This window comes from Lutra lutra, chromosome 1 (genome assembly GCF_902655055.1).
Source record: "Lutra lutra chromosome 1, mLutLut1.2, whole genome shotgun sequence".
Lineage (NCBI taxonomy): Eukaryota > Metazoa > Chordata > Mammalia > Carnivora > Mustelidae > Lutra > Lutra lutra.
This window is the reverse complement of record NC_062278.1, coordinates 75,102,563-75,126,640: the sequence shown is the minus strand read 5'-3', so window position 1 is coordinate 75,126,640 and position 24,078 is coordinate 75,102,563. Positions and strand designations below refer to the sequence as shown.

At 34.0% G+C, this 24,078-nt stretch overlaps 1 long non-coding RNA gene across 1 annotated transcript; it reads right to left on the bottom strand.

The window, feature by feature from the left end:
* Positions 1-5,679: 5,679 nt before the first annotated feature.
* Positions 5,680-23,763, bottom strand: LOC125079128 (uncharacterized). The gene is made up of 3 exons (XR_007121053.1): positions 23,660-23,763; positions 9,124-9,311; positions 5,680-5,715 (listed from the first exon to the last, which is right to left on the bottom strand). It is a non-coding gene; the product is annotated as an uncharacterized LOC125079128 (long non-coding RNA).
* Positions 23,764-24,078: the final 315 nt, after the last annotated feature.

Sequence of the window (24,078 nt, the reverse complement as noted above, 5' to 3'; positions counted from 1 at the left end):
AAGGGGTCTCACCTGGAAGCTGTGCTTGTCAAGAAAGCATACTGTTTTACTCACAGAGTATGCTTATTTGTGGAAGAGTGATAAATACTATGTTGTGGGGGGATACCTAAATTACTTCTCCAAGTTTCTTCTTGAGGCTGTCTCTACTTTATAGTCCTACATCTTTTTGTTGTTATAGCTTTTCCATTAAGATTTATTTTTTGGAAAGTTGCTGAAAATGGGTGAGGATAATCCAAATACATTTAAATATTATTAGAGAAAAAATCAGCAGAGGGACTTAAAGAATTCTTTTTAAAGAAAACCACAAATTTCTAATATTAACTAAAATATCAATAGTTTTCATTTAAATTACATCCTTGCAACATAAAGAAAAATGAAAATCAATTTTAAAAGTTATATACTTATTGAAATATACATGATGTGATAAAATATTATGATAACATCTCACGTTTTCATTATCCAGCATCAAAACCTCAGCTGATAATTTAGTTTTGTAGACACTGTTTTAATTATCTACTGCTGCCAGAAAAGAAAAAAAAAAAAAAACCCACAAAACAAGAGCATCCTAGTAGCTTAGAACAATAAACATGTCTTATCTTATTATCTGAATCAGAAATTTAGGAACAATTTAGCTGGGTCATTCTGAGAGTCACTCTAGAAGTTGCAGTCAAGATGTTGTCTTAGGCTGTGGTCACCTAAAGTATGACAAGGACCAGAGGGTCCACTTCCAGGGTGAACATCTCACATGGCTATTGGCAGGGGGCCTCAGTGGTTTTTGGTAAGAAGACTCATTTCCTCACCATGTAGGACTGCTGGATTGTTCTTGTGACATGGCCACTGATTTCCCCACGCCCCAAGAGATACATGAGGAACTACAAAGAGGAAGCCATAATGACTTGTACGATTTAGTTTTGGAAATCACACACTGCTACTCTGCATTATTCTACTTGTTAGAAGTAGGTCACTGTATACAACCAACACTGGAGGAGAGAGGAATCAAGCTCCACAGCTTGAAAGGAGGAGTATCAAAGAATTCTTGAACATAGTTTAAAATCACATATCAGCCAGTTTCTGTTCATCATTCCAATGATTTTGAAGGAGTTTTAGACAACACATCATCTTACCTACAAATACTTCAAAAAACCTCCCCAAAACCACAATGTGATTTTCACAACTGAAAAACATAATTTTTAATGTCATCAAATCACATCAGTGTTCAGATTTCTTTGATTTTCTTCATAATCCGTTTTTTTTATAGTTGGTTTAATTTGTTTGAGTTTTTTTGTTTCTACATTGCTTATTGTTCTATTCATAAGAAACACTCAAGAAGGTAAGGAAGCTGATTTCCTAGGTTACCTTTGAACCTGGAATTTGTGCTACCACTTTGGTTATATTCCTAATAAGCCACAGGTGTATACTATAGGAGCGAGTGGAAACGGAGACAGGGATGTGATGACAGTTAATTGTCCATAATCCATTTATCCCAAGGAGCACTTATACATCTGCTACATATTTAGGTGTTTGCTACTTGTGGTTTTTTCATGATTTTTTAAGCAGACAAACATCTATACCTAAAGCACCATAAAAAGGAAAAATGCTATCAAGGGGCTTTAAAGTAGCAAGACAAAGAAAGTACAGCTTTTTGTGTCTCGGAAATGAATGGCTCCATTCATTTCAATAGGGATTTTGTTTTATATGTACTGTATTGGGTTTGGGCACTAAACACTTGACTCTCATTTTAGAGTGAATTACTTTGTTAAATGCATGTATTTGAACAGGATAGGTACTTTACTCAATTCTCCAAACTTGTTTTATCAAATATTTTATAACGTGATTCTCTGTTCTTTCTTTAAAATGTGTATATAGATATATGTATGTGTGTGTTATGTATGCATCTATGCACTTATATATAAATATACATATGATATATGTTTTATATATACTCAGAAAATGCAGGAGTAGCTCATAAAATTTGTCCTCTACCATATTGTTATGATATTTCTAAACTAATTATGGTTTTAGAGTCCTATTTGCAGCAGCAAATTTTAAAAGTACAATTACAGTTAATTTTGCATAAATGATATTCAAAATGTAAAATGCTCACAATTTACATAATGAAAAGCTTATAGCTTATTATATCATAGGTGTATATGATAAATTTAGATTTAATCATATATGAAAAATAATATTTAAATTAATAATTTATGTAGAAAACATTTTGAAATACTTTAAACATTCTTTGCAGGTGGTTGTTTCCCCAGTGAATAAGTACACACTTTTTCATTAAAATAGTTTTTTTTTCCTGATATTTCATTTTCACTCTATGCATTTTACATGAAAAAATACCAACTTTATGAATTGCTAGACTATTCCTTTGTGATGTGAATTTGCAAGTCCACTATGACAAGTTTTCCACAGCTGATTTTTACATTGTTTGATTAAAATGGCAAGAATATAATAACTAACAAATTCAAACCGGCTCTTCAACTTTATTTCACAAGGCACAGCCATTTCCACTGAGAAATGTACACAAACAAGGCTCCTATTTGTAGGCGGCATTAAACTTTGAGAGCAATTGACTGTTATCTAGATCCAATTTTTAATGCTTACTGTTAAGTTTTCTTTCTTTCTTTTTTAAAAATTTCCAAACCACCAGAGGATGATTTCCTTAAGAATGTTCTCCCAGGTATGTTCAGAATATTAATTAGGCCCATCTATTTCTGTCGGGTCCTAACAATGTCCATGGGCTGAATGGACGCTGTGACCTGTGAAAGAACCATTCATATGCTTTAGTCTGCCCTAGCGCATTCTTTCACGAGCAAACATAGACCTGTTTCACAGTCATCTTAAATGTTTCAGCTGTGTGTTTCATGTTTGGTTCTTGAATCTCCGGCCATATAGCTTTTCTGCCTCTTTTGGGGAAGACTTCCTTACTCTGCTCATTTAAATGCTTCTGCCTTTATGACTATGTTACTGCCATACCTATGGGGCTTCTTACTGTATTTGCCTGTAAGTGAAGGGGATTTTAAAGGAATTAAATTTATTCAGACTAAATCTTCTGGGGCATGCAAAGGCATCTTGAACAATTAGCAATAATTAAAAAGCATCTATTCAAACTGGATAAAAGGTAAATAGATTTCGCTTAAATATATTAGTTAGTTGGTATAGCTTTCCCATTTGCATGTTTTTTTTTTTTAACCTCCTGTTGGTGAATAACTTTGAAATAACAAAAGAAAGCATTGACTTTTGTCAGTTTGTGTAATTTTTTACTCATGAGTGCTATTAACAGATTGCTACACTAAAAAATTTAATTATCTTTAATTTAGTTGGTGAGACTAACACTGGGTATAATAGGGTGACAATGATGCCTGAGTAAAACCTGGGTTTGCTTTTTGAATTCTTAATCTTAAATTAGTGTGCAACTTGCTGAAAGATCTATGGTTATTCAACTTCTGATATTTTCCTATAAATTTGATATGTATCTGCCTTAATCTATTATTTGCTTTGTGTCATGAAAGGGTAAAATACCTAAATGTTTTCTCAAAGTCTTCCTAATTTGTTTCAAATTAGCACTTGTCTTGTAATAGACAAGACAGTTAATATTTTTATTTGAGACATTTATAAGCACCTGCAAGCATATGTGTAAACATAGTAATGCATGAAAGTAGTTTTCTGTGTGTACATGTGCATATGAGCAAACACATACACACACACACTGATTTATACAAAAACAAATACACTTAAACTCTTTTGCTTGAAATATTTGTAGTTTAGTAGATTAGACAACCATTTATATGATGTGTTTAAGGGGATCACCAAGAAAGTCATCTAAAATCTATCCCTTGATATTTTGGTGTTATAGTTTCAGACTTGAGAATCTTAAACAAAACATATTTTTGAAGTATGACTACTTCATAGTTAACACATTAAAAAAATGATAACACATTTTAAAAAATGATAACGAAGCTGGGGGGAAAAATGTGCCATGGATGAATTAGACTGGGAGGAGAAAGAGAAGCATGAAGCACCATAAAAAATACTGAAAAAAAGAAATGTGGCAGCCCGTTTTTTCTTCCTAGGGCTGTCCAAACTCAACCATCCCATGATGATAGTCAAAAATATGTGTAATAATTTTGGGTGCAAAATAGCAGCACTAAGATCAGAACAGAATGTTATTGAGATTAAACTTAAAGATTTGATCTCCTATAAGATATTCAACTCCACTCACGTGCAACTGCTCACCCCCTCAGACATTTTGCAAATGCATCATAAATAAGAGATTAAAAATAAAATAGAGGAAGCAAATAATCACCTCTGGAGGAAAACAAACAAAACTGAGGGTATATTCACTTTATAGTGATGACTGGTTATACAATCTTTAGGTGTAGAAAAAAGCCCATTGCTTGAAAGTATTCTCAGCTTTGGGGAAATAAAGTATTTTTTGCATCATGATGAACTGCAAAAAAGATTTTAGTCAAAACAAATCTGGGTCTATAAAATGTCTCTACTAACACATTGTCCCAGGGAGCTGCCCCTCCCCATATATGAGCCTTTATAAGGAGAATAATAATCCATTCCTTGAGGAGTAGCTGTGAGGATTAAGAAATAACACAAGTGTAATAACACAATATAATAACTATCTCAGGAAAATGAAACACTAAAATGTAATTTCCACGTAATTAGTCTCATGTAATATTGCCAGACAGCAAAATCACTATCTTCTAAATACAGAAAAAGAGCACTCCTAGCAAGACATGCTAAAGATATAATAAAGAATTTATTGGAAGTAACGTACTTTACAACATAATAATCAAATATAAGTGTTTAGATAACATTTAGAAACTGAGACTTCTAGGGCTACTTCAGCATGTGAAGTCCCTGACCTTTACCCTCATACCTGCAGGTTGTATTCCTTCCTGACTGGTGTCAAAGATTGTGGTATACTTTTGCTTCCCTCCTTCTCTGTGATCCACAGCCTGTACTGCCTTCCATCCCTTACCTGACTCACAAAATGCACCAAGGCTGCCAGGAGAACATTCTAGAACCATGTCATCTTTTCAGAACACTTAGCCCCCAGTCCCAGTAGTTATTTTATTTCACAAAAGCCTTATTAGTAATTTGCAAATCAACATATTATTATCAAATAACTCTACAGTTAATAGTTTAGCTTTACATTCTTAACAGTCTAAGTATTTTTAAAATTTTTATTAGTGGAAAAAGCACTTACATCTAATTGTATGCTGACATTGTATAATTTGTACTTGCAGATTTTTGAAAACAGATTTAATGTGCAAAACTATCCAATAGATTCTTGTTATGCTATAATGTTAAAAGAATAATTTTTATATACTATAATAGTTTATTAGGATGAGACACTTTAAAATATGAATAAAAATGGTAAGATTAATTATCATTTATGATACTATATGACAAATAAGAACATCTGACTTTGGAACTGTTTAGAAAATTACTGTATGCAGCATTTCATGGAGAACGTTTTAAAAAGACCAGTTACTATGCTTGTGATCTAGATTAGGTAGAGAATTTCAAGCATCAGTTCATAAATGAGCTGCCAAATAAGGTGACGCATAAATTGTGAAATTATTGGCTCAATTATTGGTTACCAAATTTATATCATTATAGAGGAAAAAAGCCGTATGAAGTAAAAAGAATACTTACCTATGAGATTTGGTGACTTTGAAGAATGTTCAGGAGCTAAGCACAAAGAAAGTAACCAGTCAAGGATATTCAAATTCTTAGAAGCTTGGCTAAAAAACATTAGCTTGTCCTTAAGGGATTGCTAGCATTACTGGTAACTAACACTACTAATTAGCGATATAATTTCTATGACTTTAGAAAGGCCTGCTCTCAGCTAAAATAGTAAAATTTATTTTTAATCTAGAAGCTTCCCTAAAGAGATCTGTACACATTTGAAAAAAGTATGTCTTTATTAATGAGCTTTAATGACTTGCTTTAACTAATGAATGGTTAACATTATGCCCCACCAGTAGTAAATCTCATTCTCTTGATGTCCCGTAATATGATTTAATAGTTGTACTCTGGTATACACATATTTTTATACTATTTTCTTTTGTGTCCATTTTTAAAAACCTATTGTCATTCCTGTAAGGTAGATACAACCCAATACAGATCACAGTTCTGAAGATGAGGTGACAAAATGAACACAGCAGCAAGATTGCTTTCAATTTTATATCATTCTTTTAATCTTTTAAGGTGAACAGAGAGATCCTATTTTTTATCATAACTTTTCCTTTTGAATTTCATGAAAACAAGCTGTCCCCAAATGTAAAGAGATAATGTGGTGGGAAGGATTTAAGTCCAAGTGGAAATACCGGTCTGCCATGTACTGATCCCATGACCTTAGGAACATGATTCAAACTCTTTTTAAACCCATTTTTTCCCTCCAAAAAAAGTTCAATATTACTCATATTCTTCTGACTCCAGGGAAACAACTTATTTAAATTCTGTGTAATATGAAAAGTATGTGATTGACCCTGCAATGTTGTTACAGCCAGGCCATAAGTGAGGCAACAGTAACAGCACTAGGAAAAGAACGAAGTCACAGTAAATGGTTACATAAAAAACATTGCAGTACTTTTCCTTGTTGATAGGACTCCAAGGCAAAACAAGGGTTTTGATGAGAGAGACCCAATGTATAAAAATGTTTGGATCATTGTTCCTCTGAGGAATCTATCCATGAGGTACCCTTTTTGAGATCCTCAGAACCACCCAAGACTTTGCCAACCAAAGTTAGTTTCTATTGTGTATTAATAAACAAACAACAACAACAACAAAAAAAAAACAAGCCCCCCCAAAAAACCCTGAACTTTCATTTTAAAATAAAATCTGTTAATGAAGAGTTTTGCAAATGATCTTACTCTGTTCTTAACTAATAATTCACATGTAAGAAAGAGCGGAGTATTGAACATGAAAGTTCTGCCAATCTTGATCTGTGTCCGGAGGATCTGGGCATAAAGCCTGTGAACAATTAAGTAAAAACAACTAAAAATTTCTTTGTGCAAAGGAATACCTTAATCTCCTCCTGAAAAAGAACATACGAACTTTCTGAATAAGAATTAACTTATTTTCTATTTTTCCTTCGAATTTTTAGAAGAATGCAAAGAAATAAGAAATCTTCTAAATCTTGTCAAAATAAGCAACTTGAGCCAACCCTCCCACGGAAAACAACCAGAAAAACCAGATTAAAACATTTTTTCAAACATGCTTCAGTACATCAGAAAACTAAAAAGGCAACAAGGGCTCACAAGGCCGCAAGTCAGTGGAAGAAGGATCCCCAGACTGATGGCACTGCATTGGGAAGGTTATCACTTTTGTACTAGAAGCTTCCATTGAGCAAAACAGAACAAAACTTCCATCAGCCTCTAAACCAGGAGGATCACTTCTGGATGCCAGTGTCTGCCTAAAGAGTATGTTTTGGTAAATATCTTCATGAGCACTCTCTGAAGACAGGCCCTGAAAGGCTATTATCTCGGGATGAAGGGGAAACTGGAAGTAGACTATCCCTAGCAAGCACCAAAGCCTAGCTTTAAAATATCGAAAACCCAGAGTACAATTAGATTAGCTTGGATTGCAAAAGTCCTGGCTGCTCACCAGGAGCAGGTGTGAATTCTATCTAGAAACCTCAGATATTACAATGACGTTTCATATGAATAATTGACCCTCAATCAAAATTAACTGTACATTAAAAGGAAACAAATGAAAGAGAACCAGTAGAAACAAGAGTCAGTTGAAATACAATCAGAGTGTGTTAAGATAGCAGAGTAATGCGATGCATACAGCAGCATATCTATATTTATATGTTTGAGAAGATACACAAGAAAATTTATAATGTTGTCCGGAAATGAAAACTATAAATAATAACCAAACAGACATTTTGGAACTAAAAAACACAGTGAATGATATTAGGAACTCAATGGAAGGTTAATTAATAGCTTAAACATATCTGAAGAGAAAGTTAAAATCAGAAAATAAATCAAAAGAAAATGTGCAGAATGAAGTCTTAATACTTTGATTACCAATATTACTGCCCCTTACCAAATTGCTGGCATGGTCAAAGAACAAGAAAATGGAACAAATATAATACGACTACTGGCCTAAATACAGACACACACAAAGAGAAAGAGAAAAATCTAACCATTCATACATGCACGTCAGTGTCTATTTTTAATAATGAATTGCCTTCACAACTCAAATGATATGGAATATTTTTTTTCCAGGATTCTATTATCAACAGGTATGTGAGGATTACCTAGAATTTCTAATGTGCCTCAGTATTTGACATCTTGAAGATTTATGTTGGCTTCCCATTTGTCTGTTTACTTGCCCTTATTCACCAGCTTTAGAGCTTAGTTGTAGTCTCCTTGGGGACAGAGGACTTTTCCCTGTCCTCTTTCCAGTTATATCTTCTACACTTTGTACCATCCTTAACAGATAATGGGTACTTGATTAAAGTTGAATAAATACATGTTTGAATGAACCAATTAATAAAAACAATCAGTCGGAAAAATGTATTCTCCAATAAATTATTTTCTTTCTTTTGGTTCTTGTTTAATATCATATCTGTTGCTGAGACTACTTGTCATCATGTTTAGTCTTGACCTATAAATAAAGAAGTAATTAGTAAAATATTTGCTCATACATATGATATTATTTTGGTCTCCTGGCTTCCTGTAATCTGTCAGAGCAGGAGAAGCTTTATATGTCAGTTGATCTGCATTTCTGAACATATATCAGAAAAAATATATATGTCTTCAATAACATATATCTACTCTTAACAGAAACCTGTACAAGGAGAGCTTATTGAAAATACAATAAATTGAAATCTGAAAATGCCTTGTGGAAATAGAAAATAATAGAATTATAGAAGCTTCTTGATTTATACCTAAATTTATGAATATCTCTGCCTTTGGAAACTTTCTGATCTAGTGTACCTCTTTAGATTTTTCTATCTGAAGAATATACTATGAGTGTATTCTGATTCATAGCAATTGAACTTCCTTTAAGCTATTCCTTTAATATTCCTTCCCCCCACTCCAATTCCCAACAGATTTCACAATCGATTCAAAGTTTAAGCGTAACTACCTATTTGGTTTACTTCATCTACAAGGCTGGTGCCTTAGCTGAGAAGGCTAAAATGATGTGAAGCAGACTGGCATCTCTATCTCTCCAGAGACTTTTCCATGTGGCTAGCTTGGACTCATTCACAGTATGGTGGGCTCAGGATTGGCAGGTTACTTGCATGGTGCCTGGCTACCCCAAGGGTGCTTCTTCTGAGAAAGTGAAGAAGGAAGTTACTATGCTACTTAGGACTTGACCTTAAAAGTTACAGTCATTTGAAATTTAAATAAAAATTTAAAACTTTTTTAAGATTTTAAAAAGTTGCAGTCATTTCCACTGCATTCTATTATACAGAGCTTGCCTAGATTCAACATAAAGGGGACAACGCAAAGGTACAAATAACCAGGAAGCAAAGCTCACTGGTGCATCTTTGAAGTTCTGCCATCTCCCCTAACTTCTTAAGCCAAGAAAAATAGACCATTTACAAAGAGTGCATTTTTGCCTTTGACTCAATATTTTTGGTGTGCTTCGAAGTTTTAAACCATGGATTCAAAAACATCCTCTATCATATACCACAAACACTAACTTTCTAGGTCCTAATTGTGGTGTGCAATAGAGACACCTCTCTGGTTGTCATTGATTTATGCTTGTTGTTCTGGTTTAGCATATTACTTTTCTGAAAGATTCATGCTATCTTAACTAAAAATAAAATGCCATATAAAACTCAAAATATTTCAAGTCTACTCACTGAATACCTACTATATGATAAATGCCAAATGCTAGAGAAACAATGATTTAAAATGCTGTTTTATCCTCAGAGAACTTAGGATAAGGACAGACAGAGCCTGCAGTTTTCACATTGCAATTTCCCTGGACAGCTCCTTATATAGTTTGTCCAAAAATATTTGCTTTTTTCTCTGAGACTCACATTTTATCTGGAATCCCCTTCATGCTGAAAAGAAACTGTCTTTCAGGTTCCAAAAAGAGTTTAGCAAATGAAAGAGCACAAGTGATAAATGTGAACTGTTACTCCTTCTTTCCTTCCCCTATATGATTTCAGGTGGGATTTATTAAGAGAAGATGTATTTTTTCTTCTGGGTCATGAAGAACATTTTTTTTAATCTGTAACCTCCAAGGAAGCTCATGGTGAAATAGATAAAATGTCAGAAATAATTAAGAAAAATGCAGGGGTATCAAACAACCTAAAATTACACCTTTTGGTGAAGCTTCGTTTTCATCTCCTTGGTCCCTTGACAGATAGAAACACCAACTTATCACATTCTTTAGATGATGGTGTGTTAAATCAATGTGGATGAACTCAAGGTCCAGTAAATGGGGAGGATGAAAAAGAAATTCCCTTAGCAAGCAGAGGTCATGGGATCTAGGAGGTCAATATATACTATGCAATAGATACAAGATCTAGAATCCCTCAAAATTGTCTAAAAAACCTTGTAAATCTCTCTCGACATTTTCTCTAGTTTCAATCATACTTCTATTTTCATCACCTTTTCACCTACTATTTTCTTTAACCACAAAAATTGCCTTTTTAAACACACGTTTCAGTTTTTCTCCTTCCCTCTCTGTAGTAGTGTTTTCGATCACTATGGTAGTAAAATCAACACACAGAGAAAGTGGATTGCCCATATCAGAAATGTAACACCTCACAATCACGGACTCTCCTTTGTAAACACCCCGCATGTATTTTCCAGCCTCTGTTGAAATACTCTTATTCTCCATATATAAACTGTCAAAATGAAGTGCACTTAGAGATCAGATTTGTTTCTGATTAGCCATAACCAATGCATATGGATCATTTATTGATATTCTGTTAATTTGAAGCACATACTACTAAAATCTTTCATCAAGTAGACAAAATATCTGCAAGCACACTAATTTGCCTATCTAGAATTTTTAATTACTCATTAGTAGCAGTAGGTATAGTAAAATAGATTAAAGCCCTTAAATATACCAGTGTCAAGCACGTTGAGGAAGTTGCCCACGGTGAGCATAAATTTAGCTCTGGTCTTCCAAGGCAGGAATTTTACACAGGCAAGGTCACCCTGAGACTAATCCTATCTTTAGATGGGTAAATATGCTTATTACTGAAAATGATAGTCAATATCTCACTTGCCTGCCAATATAAACCACATTCTCCAATATTAGCTATATAAGTAATAAAGGTCTATAACTGGCCTTAGCTTTCCTTTTCTGATAAACTTGGGTAAGGGACAAGTTATTGGCTTTTAGGCTTCTAAAGATGCCAGTGATGTTAAGACCTTATCTGGATAAAAATTCTAGTTAATGTAATCTACAATAACAATATTTCATTACATCTAAAACATAAAAGTTGCAATATTCACTTACAAATGTGTTTATGTATATTTTCTATAATACCTTGGCTAGCTCACAAAAATTCTCATAAGTGAGGAGTTAAAAGTTATATTCTTGTGTGTAGACATGTGTATCTTGGATGCATAAGTAAGAATATATCTGCAATTAGAAAATGTACTTTAGGGGCACTTATGTGGCTCAGTCAGTTAAGCATCTGACTCTTGGTTTCAGTTCAGGTCATGATCTCAGGGTCATGGGATGGAGCCTCACATTGTCTGCTTGAGATTCTCTCCTTTTCCACTCCCTCTGCTCCTTCCCCCAACTCTCCCTCTCTAAAATAAAGAAGTCTAAAAAAAAAAAAAAGAAAAGAAAAGAAAAGAAAAAAAAAGTGTACTTTGAGGTGCTCAAGTCCACATTATGGTTCTAACATGTTCCCCTTTAATTTTTTTTTAGTTCATCCCCAACCAAGAGGTGAAATCCATTGAGGAAATTAAGATGGAGGAGTAGTGGCTTGCTTTGTCCCTCAAACACAGCTGGATCGGCATCAAAACATTTTGAACAACTAGGAAATTGATCTGAGGATTAAATTTACTCTCAACCTTCAAATTTTTTTTTAAGATTTTATTTTTATTTATTTGACAGACAGAGATCTCAAGTAGGCAGAGAGGCAGGCAGAGAGAGAGGAGGAAACAGGCTCCCCATCGAGCAGAGAACCCGACGTGGGGCTCGATCCCAGGACACTGGGATCATGACCTGAGCCGAAGGCAGAGGCTTTAACCCCCTGAGCCACCCAGGTGCCCCAACCTTCAAATTTTTCATTCAAGTTTTTATTTGACAACCATGAGATGTAAAAAAATTTGGAACATTTTAAACCAAATGCATACTTAAAGAACATTTTGGACATTTAAAATATACATATTTTAAATAATTTCATTTAAAATGTATTTTTGGAAGTTGATTTTCCACATGCATAAATGTGTACATATATGTAAATGTTAAACATTCTATTTTATATATGTAAAATTCAATATATTGCTATTTGATATTTTTCCTTGACAATTAATATATATTTAAGGCATATAATTTGATGATTTGATATATGTATATATTGTGAAATAATCACCACACTCAAGCTGATTAACATATCCATCACTTCAGATACTTACCACGTTTTTGGTTTGCTAGGAGCACTTAAAATTTACTTTATTAGCAAATTCTAAGTATAAGATAGAGTATTGTTACCTTCAGTCATCTTATTGTACATTAGATCTCCAGTACTTACTCATTTTGCATAACTGCAACTTTGTACCTCTTGACCAACATTTCTGCATTTACCCCTCCCTCCCAGCTCTTGGACACTACCATTCTTCTCTCTCCTTACAGGAGTCACCTATTTTAGATTCTACATATAACTCAGATCATGCAGTATTTACCTTTCTAAATTGGGCTTATCATACTTATTATTATATTATATACATTAATATCTAGTATAATATATTAACATTATATTATTGCTCTCCACATTCATTCACATTGTTATAAATGACAGGATTTCCTTCTTTTTTCAGAATGAGTAATATTCCTGTGTGTGTATGTGTACACCACATTTTCTTTCTTTCTTCATTCATTGTCAGACATTTAGGTTGTTTCATATCTTGGCTATTGTGAATAATGCTGAAATGAACATGGAAGTACAGAAATCTTTTCAAGATCCTAAAATTTTGTTTCCTTAGGATTTATACCCAGAAGTGCTCCATAGTGTTCCTCCAGCTCTCCTGCTGTACTCCAGAGCTCTCCCAGAGTTATTTTCTTTGGCATGTCGTTGTGTACTCATTGTTGTTTTTGTTGGAACAATGAACATTGGGTTCTCTTAGTCTGCCATCTTGCTGATGTCACCCTTCAAATTACTGGTATTTAATATTGAATTGTAGGTAAATGTCAATATTCTGCCAGGTTATAATTTTTTAAGCTAGAGTTAAATTTGCCTATCATATATATTGCCATTTTAGTCACTTTTACTCTGTCTGATCCCCTGCTATGGAAGGTGGGGGAGGTTGGGGAGTCCAGATATCCCAAGACACAGATTCTAAATGAGTTACCATCTGAGCATATAGTGAAAGGAAATGGCTGTCTAAGCAACTGAAACAAAATTAATGTCCTTAATTCTGACTCTTCTATCAGGTAACATTTTAGTTCAGCAGTTTTCAGATACACTTTGATACTAAAAGTCAGCTCTCTTATTACCAATGGGAATTTATCAACTGAATATATATATATTTTTTTAACTGAAGAAAAGTTGATACACAATGTTACATTAGTTTTGGGTGTGCAACATAGTGATGGAGAACTCTATATATTATGCCATGCTTACAACAAGTGTAGCCCAAACAATGCTGTTACTAAATCAACTCTGTTTCCTAAACTGTACCTTTCATCCCTGTAATTTACTCCATAACTGGAAGCCCAGGTTTCTCATTCCCCTCCTTATTCAAGAGTTGAAACTTTTCAATTGTAATTTTACTAGGGATACTTAGAACATACAAGACCTACAGTCATTCCAGCAGAACAAGTTTTAATATACTTTAATAGCAATTTAATCTGTAAAACAAAGTGTTTAGAAAATTCTAAAATGTTATCTTCTGTGTTTTATTACAACATTTTTATGAACTCTAATATTCAAATACTTTTCCTAATTTGAAGTAATGTAAATTCTTTGAAAAGAAATTGTAACATAAAAAAAATTAAAGGAAAAAACAAAAATTATCTAAAAATTCATCATATTTATCTTGCTACATTTTATTCCAATATTTTCCTCACGCATCTTTTGGAATCGTTTTATATTTTCCTCTTTTTGTCACTTATTCTTTCTCTGAAGAACATGTTACTATCAGTCTGTCTTATCGCTCTGAGAGTTTGTAATGCCAGTGTCATACAGTATTAGTAACGTCATTATTATACTCAGAGTATTTGAACTATTATACTATAGTTATATGTATTATGTATTATTTATTTAAGCATTGTAAGAGAATCATATGTAGATCTTTTTATGTGTTTCTATTTCCTCAGAATATCTTCTTATAAGTGGAATGTGGGATCAACCACAGTACCATTTTGCAGTTTTTCTTACATGTTGTCAAATTATTCTCTAGATTCTAGAACAATTCTGGAGTCTGGAATGTTTTCACCAATTTATCCCACCTTCCATCAACATAAGAAAGCTCCACTATGATCCTACTCTATTCAGCTGAGATTTGATAATAGAATAATCTCCATGGGAGCATTTTGAAATTCATTTCTTTACCAGTGAGTTTGAACATACTATTATACTTTCTGGAATATTTATGTTAATTTTAAGTAAATTATCAATCTTCAGCTCTTATCCTCTTTGTTGATGTATTTCCTATTTTCATTTTCCCTTTTAATTTTTTTTTTATTTATTTGACAGACAGAGATCACAAGTAGGCAGAGAGACAGGCAGAGGGGGGGGGAAGCAGGCTCCCTGCTGAGCAGAGAGCCCGATGTGGGGCTCTATCCCAGGACCCTGGGATCATGACCTGAGCTGAAGGCAGAGGCTTTAACCCGCTGAGCCACCCAGGTGTCCCTCCCTTTTAATTTTTAATGTCAAGAGGCTTTTTTTTTAATTTGGTGTAAATCGAATTAATTTTTTCTCTTGCTAGTATTATGTTTAGACAATCCTCCCCAAACCTAAGATTAGAAAAAAAGATCCTTATTTTCTTCTGAGTGCTTCATGATTTTGTTACATTTACTTTAAGTTAATTGTGGGATTTATTTTAATGATTGGTTAGAGAAGTCCTCAACTGTAGTGCATCTACAGTAGTTCATTTAACTACCTCATTAATTCCATGAGCTAGACATCACTATTCTTAGCAGAAAACAGAGGCAGAGAGAGAGATGTTTTTACAGATGGTCAAACATCTAGTATGTGGTGTATTTAACTGTTAAAATCCACAATAGTATCAAAAGTCTTCTCAGCAGCTTTATTGACATAAATTAGCTTTCTACAAGAATTTCCTGGAGTGCTGCCTAATCAGACTTGATTATGGAACTTTGCAATTAGTTAGTTCCAATCTCTGCATCATGCAACCAAAATGCTTCTTTTGCTTCTGATGAACTTCACCAGATGGCTGCTCTACTATGTACCACTTTTCCCTAGAGACTAGTATTGCTGTCTTTCCTCTGGTATCAAACACTAATATCGGTTTATCTACTTCCTGCAAGTATAGAACAGGTCTTTTTCCTTGTTTGTATAGGCTCAGGAGAGCAAAGATCAGGAAACAATTTCTCATGAAACTTTGTTGAATGTTTAGAAACACCGGAAGGGAAATTCAAAACAGAAAGCAATACTACACCAGTCCATGTGCTCTCCCTGGAATGGTTCTGACTTCAATAAGCCAGAGGCATCTCACCCCCACTGCTAGAAGACAAAACTCAGCTTTACCATGAGTGGGGGCAGTTCCCTCCCAAAACTATCACCACAGTAGGGCTCCAGGCATCTTTGTGTTTCGATTTAGGCAAGAGTAGCCCTTACACTAAAGGGAAGAAGAAAGTTTTCCCTTTACAAACTCACTCACTCATTCAGTCACTCCTTGAGTTTTGATTTCCTGCCCCAGCACTGGTCTCTTTATATTGTAATTAAAGTGAGAATATACACGTCCTTCTGTACATATACATACAGAGTGGGAAACTTTACCCCTAAGTACATTCACACATAAGCCCAGGTCTGGTCTTCTCTGGTCCTACGGCACTGATAAAAGGTCTTAAGACAGTAGTCTGATACCCCCAAAACTAGGTTTAGTAAGGCTTAGGTAATACATAAATAATTCTGAGTCTTCTAGATGAAGGCATGCCAGATTAGCTCAGATTTATTTTCATACATTTCTAATCAGCTATCTAAAATAGTTTGTGATCTATTCTGGCTATCTTCATCTGTATGGAAAAACCAACAGCCCCCCACCCCAAATCAATGACTTAAACAAATTTATTTTGCTAAAAAGTTTGTCTATAACTTATGCAGTACTTAGTGTGGCATACTTCTCTCCTCTGTTTTGCATCTGCAGAAATGGCCTGGTTGCTGGGAACTGGAATCATCTTAAGGCGTATTCACTTACATGTCTGGCAACTGTTGCTGTCTGTCAATTGGGATTTGGGCTGAGGCTACCAGGCAGAACACCTATACATGATGTTTTGATGTGGTCTGGGATATTGTGTTTGGGTTCAAAGGGTGAGTGTCCCAAAAGGCAGAGAGCCAGGTGGAAGCCATATTACTTTATGAGATAGAATCGAAAGTCATGTAGCATCATTTCCACCACATTTTATTAAATCAGAATAGCCACAAAGTTCCATCTAGTTTCAAAGATATGGGAAATCGACTGTAATTCTTCACTGAGGGATGACAAGGTCTGGAAAAATTTGTAGGGCCAGAAATATTGCAGTGTCTGATTTTATAAAATACATCCTGAAACAGTTTTCCCTTTGGATACAAAACCCACACTCATCCCACATGTAAAATAATTTACCTCCTCTCTAAGGTCCCCCGGATCTCATCCCATCATGGTTTCAGGTACAGGTTCAAATGTAAGTTATGCGCACTTGCACAGGAGGCTCCTCAGTGTGTGATTCTTAAGTATAAGCTCCTTGAGAATAGGTCTTAATTAAAAAAACAAACTGTAAAACACAAAAGATTTATACAACCTGAAGAGAATGGGTGGCTCAGTCATTAGGCATCTGCCTTTGCCTCAGGTCATGATCCCAGGGTCCTGGGATGGAGTCCTGCATTGGGCTCCTTGCTCCGTGAGAAGCTTGCTTCTCCCTCTCCCACTCCCCCTGCTTGTGTTCCCTCTCTCGCTGTCTCTCTCTGTTAAATAAATAAATAAAATCTTAAAAAAACAAAACAAAAAAAACCCACAAAAAACTGTGAACTAAGGAGATAGGTTATCAGCTCCCAAAACACCCAACATACAATGGCGGGACAAGCATAAGGTAGCGAGTGGAAGCACTCTTATTCAAAAGGTGTGAAAGAAGAAAGAAGAGACCCAGACCAGTCCCTGGTTCACAGAATTCTGAAGTCCAGGAGTTGTGTGTTGACGGTCTCTTGAGTGATGACTATTTAATGAGGGTAAAGAGGGTTAAAAGGAACTTTTATTTATTTATTAATCAGCTTCTTAATATTTAAAATGTATACAGTGAGCATTCACTTATATTTTGAAATTATAATAATATAAATATGTGTTTTCATTTGGAAAAAGGTGAAATGAAGAATTCATGAGGCCCAAAAAATAGAATCAGTAATCCAAACACAAAAAAGATTTGAAATAAAAATGACAAGTACAACATAAAGTATAGATACAATATATATTAAAATCTGTTTATAAGTGTGTATTTTGAAAATTAATACGTGAATATAAGATAAAAACAAACAAGTGTAGTGTCCATTTTTTTGTTTAGTTTTGTTTTGTTTTAATTTGTATTCTTCCAGGTTCTACTAAAAGAATAGGAAATAAATGAAACTGACATATTTTGTGGAGTATAATATAAGCTATTTAGAACTCTTGAGGATTGTGCAATCTGGGTAAGCTCATCCCCAGAAAGAATGAAAATTCAACATGAAATTATCAACATTTAAAAATCTACTTTAATTCAAATGAAATATTTCTAAAATACAGTCTCCTAATATTTTAAATACAGCCTTGCTCAGTTAAGATCATTAACTTTATTTTATTCAATAGAAATAAAAAATTCTTATATAATTATAAGTTTAAAATCTGTTGAAACATCAACTTTTTCCATGATCTGTTTCTATGAACAATGATTACCATTTTTATTGAATGGTTAAATAAACTGAGAGATGAACTAACAAGCCAAAGCCAAATAGAGATACGAAGAGAAACGTGGAGTAAAACTTACATAGACATGTTTGACCATTCCAACTTTGTATTTTGGAAATTAGCACATGGACATAAGAAAAAAAGGATGATGGCCAAGCTTATTTTACTTTATCCCCCTGGAATCTACTCTAGACAAAATAAACCATGCAAATGAAAGGCTGCTGTAGCTTTTGAAATTTTGAATGCTATCATTTTCCACTAATATTCATAGACTAGGTTATGGCAGCCCACCTGCAGTTGCTATTCTTAATTTTGACTTTGAAGCTGGATCATTAAGTTCAGGGAATTGTGAATTAAGCAAAAATAAATCATTTCAATAAAATAAATTAAATAAATCATCTCTGAGCAGTAGCTCTGGAGGCTTTGTGGTAAGTACAAGTCAATTTCAATTTCGCCTGATTGGTTGTCTTCGAAGACGTGTTAATGCTTGGTTTATGTTTTGTACCGTGTTCCAAATAGGTATGATTGCAAGGTGGATGGGGCTAGAATATGTGGTTTGTGGCTGGGTGATTACGTATTTTTGTAAAACATTTGTGTCAGAGTTCTTAAAACACGATTTTGTAGTGAGAGTAGAGACAGTAGGAAATAAACTTATATTCATTCTTTGAAACTCAGTTTTCCAAATGCTTAGTTCTGGAAGGGAATGGAAGCCTGTATTTTGTTTCTGAGGTCTCCAAATTCTCTTCTGAAATCTCCGATCCCAATCACACACCAGAGAGTAATGGCCAGAACATCTCGCTGCAAATGCATATTCCTCAACCCTTCGGCTCCCACGGAATATCTGCTAGACAGGCTTCATAGGAAAACAAAGCAGAAAAACAGCCAACCTGCATGATCCTGTGAAACCTTAAAAACGACAATGGGTAAGACAGTAATTTATGTACTCAATGCCCCTCTGTCCTATTCAGCACATTTCACAGAGTAGCTCATTTTCTAAAGCACTTCGAGAGGCCACCTTTAATGAAATCAAAGCTTTTAAGGGGAAAGGACTGATGATATTGCAGCCCTGATATTCTCTCTCTACCAGATGGGCATGGTGTTAGATGCTTAACTTAGCACAGTGTTAGCTGCAAGATGCATGAGTTCCAAAATGATTCTAAGTGTTCATTTAACATGAGGCTTCCTTTGAGAAAAGGCTGCCAGTGGTGCATAATTGTGCCAAATGTGCAGTAGTTTCATAATGTGGGCTGTAATCCACTAGGAACTAAATCCTGCTATTACTCTCTTTAGGGAGACTTCTAAAATTCTGCTCTTCTTATTGTGAATAGTAACTTGGGATAGTTATAGGTTACTGGAAATCTCCTTAAAAAATTGCTACACACGCGTTGAAGCTTTCTTAAAGGAAGGCACAGTAATGTTTTTATCAGTTGGGCTATCCTTAGAGCCATAAGATGGGGCCTCCAACATATAATTTCTTCTTCTCTAGTAAGTTACTGTTTTATTTTTTATGTGGTATGCTTTAGTTATAACATAATGGACTCCTAAAAATTAAACCATCATTGCCTTCTTCAATAACTGGAATTTTTGTGTGTGTACTGATGGAGACCTTACCTAGTTCCATGTTTTTGGTGATAGAATGGAATCTGGCCTATGAAAATGTGGATGTGTGCAAAAGCATGCCTTTCACATGAGTTTTCACTTCACCACTCATGTATTAGTACTTGTGAGTGTGTAAACGCATCTGCATATGTGTGTGTGTGTGTGTGTGTGTGTGTGTTGCAGTGTCATTCACCTATCTAAGGAGCAAACCCGGTAACCATTTCCCAGAGCACTGCCACATTCTGTAACTGTTCAGGCATGGTGTGGAGTTCCTTATCTAACGGAACCAACCCGGGAACTTTGAAGGAAGCAGAATGCAATTACCCAAATTGAAATTTGGCTAGGACAGTGGAGCTAGTGACTCCACTCTTCCAGAAAATAACAGGACTCTGGTTTTATGTCCTATGTGAAAATTGACGCCTACGGTCAAGAAGTGCCTTGCTTTCATACATTGTTGGGTAATTCAGAGTTGAAGCTGCCATTAAAAAAAAAAAAGTAATTGGACAAATAGTGAAATGGTACAACCAGTCCTCATGGGGGCAATTGTTTTACTCTTTTAAAAGAGGAAAATAAGAATTTTGCTTTTCTCAGACCATTTCACAGTTGTGTTTCTTACTTCAATCACTAATAAACATATTGCCTCTAAATGACTATAATTTATATGAAAATTAACCCTATCTCTTACCAAAGCAAAAAAAGATAAACAATAATTTCATTCTGTATATTTTCATATAATTTGTATCTAGAGATAGTACATTTTAAGTTTCTGATATAAATTTACCATCAGGTAATTAAAATATTAATGAATTCATATGCAAGGATTTTAGTAAAACAGATTCAAGAGAATAATTCAGAATGACATTATTAATAGAGATAAGATGCATAGTAGGTGTTTAATTATCGATTAAAGAGTCTTCATAATATTTAGTGGGAAAGAAATATTTGGCAATATTTAATTACAACCTATATATATCTCAATAATCAATATATTTCAATTGAAATTTCTAAAACTAACACACTTTCACCAAATGTTTCAAATAGACCTAATAAATGAATAATAAATGTCTCTCTTAAAAAGAAAAAGGCTTAAAGACTTTTTAGTAGCCTTAATTATTATAATAAGATTTGGTTCTTATTAACTAAGGAAATATTAAAGGAGAGGTAATTCTGATGTTAGTTAAAAGGAATGATAATGTAATTCAATTTACTAGGGTAATAGTTTTCAGTTTAAGTTTTATGTTTCAAATACCATACAATTATCCAAGTGTCTCTCCTTGTGAGTAGAATTTATTTTCTCATTTATCTTTATACTCATAGAACTAATCCCAAAGTTACTCTTAAATGTACTACTCAAGATTTTCTATTTCTGTTTGGGTCAGGGGGTCAGAACACTATTCTCATGAGGTCAGGGTCATCCTCATTAGCGTTGCTCTGTTCTGAGACCGCCGATTATGCCTTTCGTCCTGAGAAGCCTGGGGTGCCTGGAAGGAAAAGCAGATGGATCCGGAAAAATCTATCATGGGCATAAGTGCCCCAACTAATGGCAGGTCAGGACTGCCATTTTCATATACAAAGAATAGGATATTATTATTCTTCAGCCTCTACATTCTTCTTAAATTTACTCATAAAAAAAAAAGACAAAAACCCCACAAAACCTGCCTATATCAAGCATAAACCAAAAAGGAGTTAGCATATTTAAATTTAAAAATTATGTTTCTCCAATAATAAAGGAAGATTTTTGCAAAAGCATTGCATTTGTAAGCTAGTTTATTAAATAGATCTAATTAAAAATTTTTCACAGAAATTTAATGGCATGAAGAAATTCTCATAAGGTTACATTAATTAAATTATGCTCATAATACAATGTTGACTTATGTAGGAAATCTCATAGAATAAATATATAATGATCTTAATTACATTTCTACACATTAATTATATAATATATATAACATTATGTTATAATTATGTTATGCTATTAATATACAAATTAGCATGTTAGTTATTAATATCAATATTAACATATCAAAGTATATATTATTATATAATTAATATCATATGTTAATTGTAATTATATTAAATATATCATAATACATGATCGCAATATTATAATTCCAAATAATACTGCATGTTATTATATCCCTGATGGAAACAATCTTTATGAGAAGTAAAGCTAACGTACAAAGGGCAGCAGAATCAATGGATGGGGTGAGAGGAGCAAGAGGGAGAAAGGGAAGAGAAAGGAGGTCAGGGGACCCTGGATCCAAGTGTGTCCGGAGACTGATTTACTCCTAGAATTTTAATTACAAAAAATTAAAAAGCCCTCTTTTTTTTTCCTTTAAGTTGATTTGTGTTAAAGACTCAAAAGATTCCTTATTAATATATCTGCTATTTGTCACAACAGGTATTTAACTAAAGAAATAAATTATACTAAACTTTAAAATTGAGAGCATCTATGTTCATGCTTGCAGAGGGTTTTAAGATTCCATGGTATAGATATATCTTACAGGGAGAAAAAAGAGCTCATTTCATTTCAAAAGAAAAAAATATATAGTCAGTAATTTTAGAATTAAATCATTTAAAAGCATTGTTTAATGATAAATAAAAAATATGTCATAGAAAAGGTAACCTGTGGAACATGAGAAAAGATTTGCAAACCATATATTTAATAAAAGGGTTAACATCCAAAATATATGATGAACTCATATAATACAATAACAGTAAGTATCTGATTTAAAAATGGATAAAGGAACTAAAAAGACATCTTTCCAAAGAAGACATCCAAATGGTCAACAAGTAATGAAAAGATGCTCAACAGCTCTAATCATCAGGGAAATGGAAATCAAAACCACAATAAGATATCAACTCACACTTGATAGAAAGACTACCATTAACAAGACAAAAGATAACGAGAGTTGGTAAGGATGTGGAGAAAAAAGGAACCCCTCTACACTGTTGGTGGGAATGTAAATTGGTATAGTCTTGTTGGTAAACAGTATGGAGGTCACTCAAAAAATTAAAAATAGAACAACCATGTGATCCAGCTATACTATTTCTGGGTATATAACCAAAGGAAATGAAACCACTATTTCAAAAAGATCTCTGCACCCCCATCATCACTGCAGCATTATTCACAATACTCAAGACATGGAAACAAGCAAAGTGTTCATCAGCAGATGAAAGGATAAAAATGATGTCCTGTATATACAAATATATATAATATCATTCAGTCATGAGAAAGGAGGAAATCCTACCATTTGTGAAAACATGGTTGAATGTGAAGAAAATTAAGGTAAAGGCAATGAGCCAAACAGACAAGACAAATACTATATGATCTTACTTATGTGCAGAATCTAAAAACAAACAAAAAATTTTAACTAACAGAAACTGAGAATAGGATGGTAGTTGCCAGAGGTCAGGAAGTGGGGCAGAATGGGGAGATGAAGGTTAAAGAGTATAAGCCTTTTGCCATAATACGTATAGTTCTGGGGACCCAATGGATATCACAGCTGTAGTTAATAATATGTATTGTATACTTGAAATGTGCCAAGAGAGTTGATCTAAACCATTCTCACCACACACACATAAACAAGTAACTATGTGAGGCAATGGATGTGTTAATTAACCTGACTGTGGCAATCATTTCATGATGTATCAAATCATCATGGTGTATACTTTAGATAAGTACAATTTTGTCAATTGTACTTCAATAAAGCTGGGAAAAATAGAATGGGACCTTTTCATATGGTATTGTTCCTTACATATAAAAATAAGAGTTCAAAATGTACCCATTTATTTGGTGGATGTTAGTGAGCAGTTCCTGTGGGACAGATACTGTAGACACTGGAAGCACAAAGAGAAGACAGAGTCCTCTGGCAGCACAGAAAGGGAATGTAACCTAGACGGGTAGAAACAGAAAAGTGAAGGTCAAGAAGCAACTCACCCAAGTGCTTACACTGACAGCCATCTTCATCATGATAGAGGTGACAGATGATCGATAGAGTGATTTATCGATCGATTACTAGATAACTATAGAGCCTTGTCCATTTGAAACACACATCATAAAATATATTTTTGTCATAAAATATACATTTTGTCTTTAAATGATTTCAAAAATCACTTAAAATTCAAATACATTTTTACGTGGAGCCTTAGATCGTTTTCAAGTACTGTAACATTCCAAAGTGAAGTTCCCATGAAAATATTC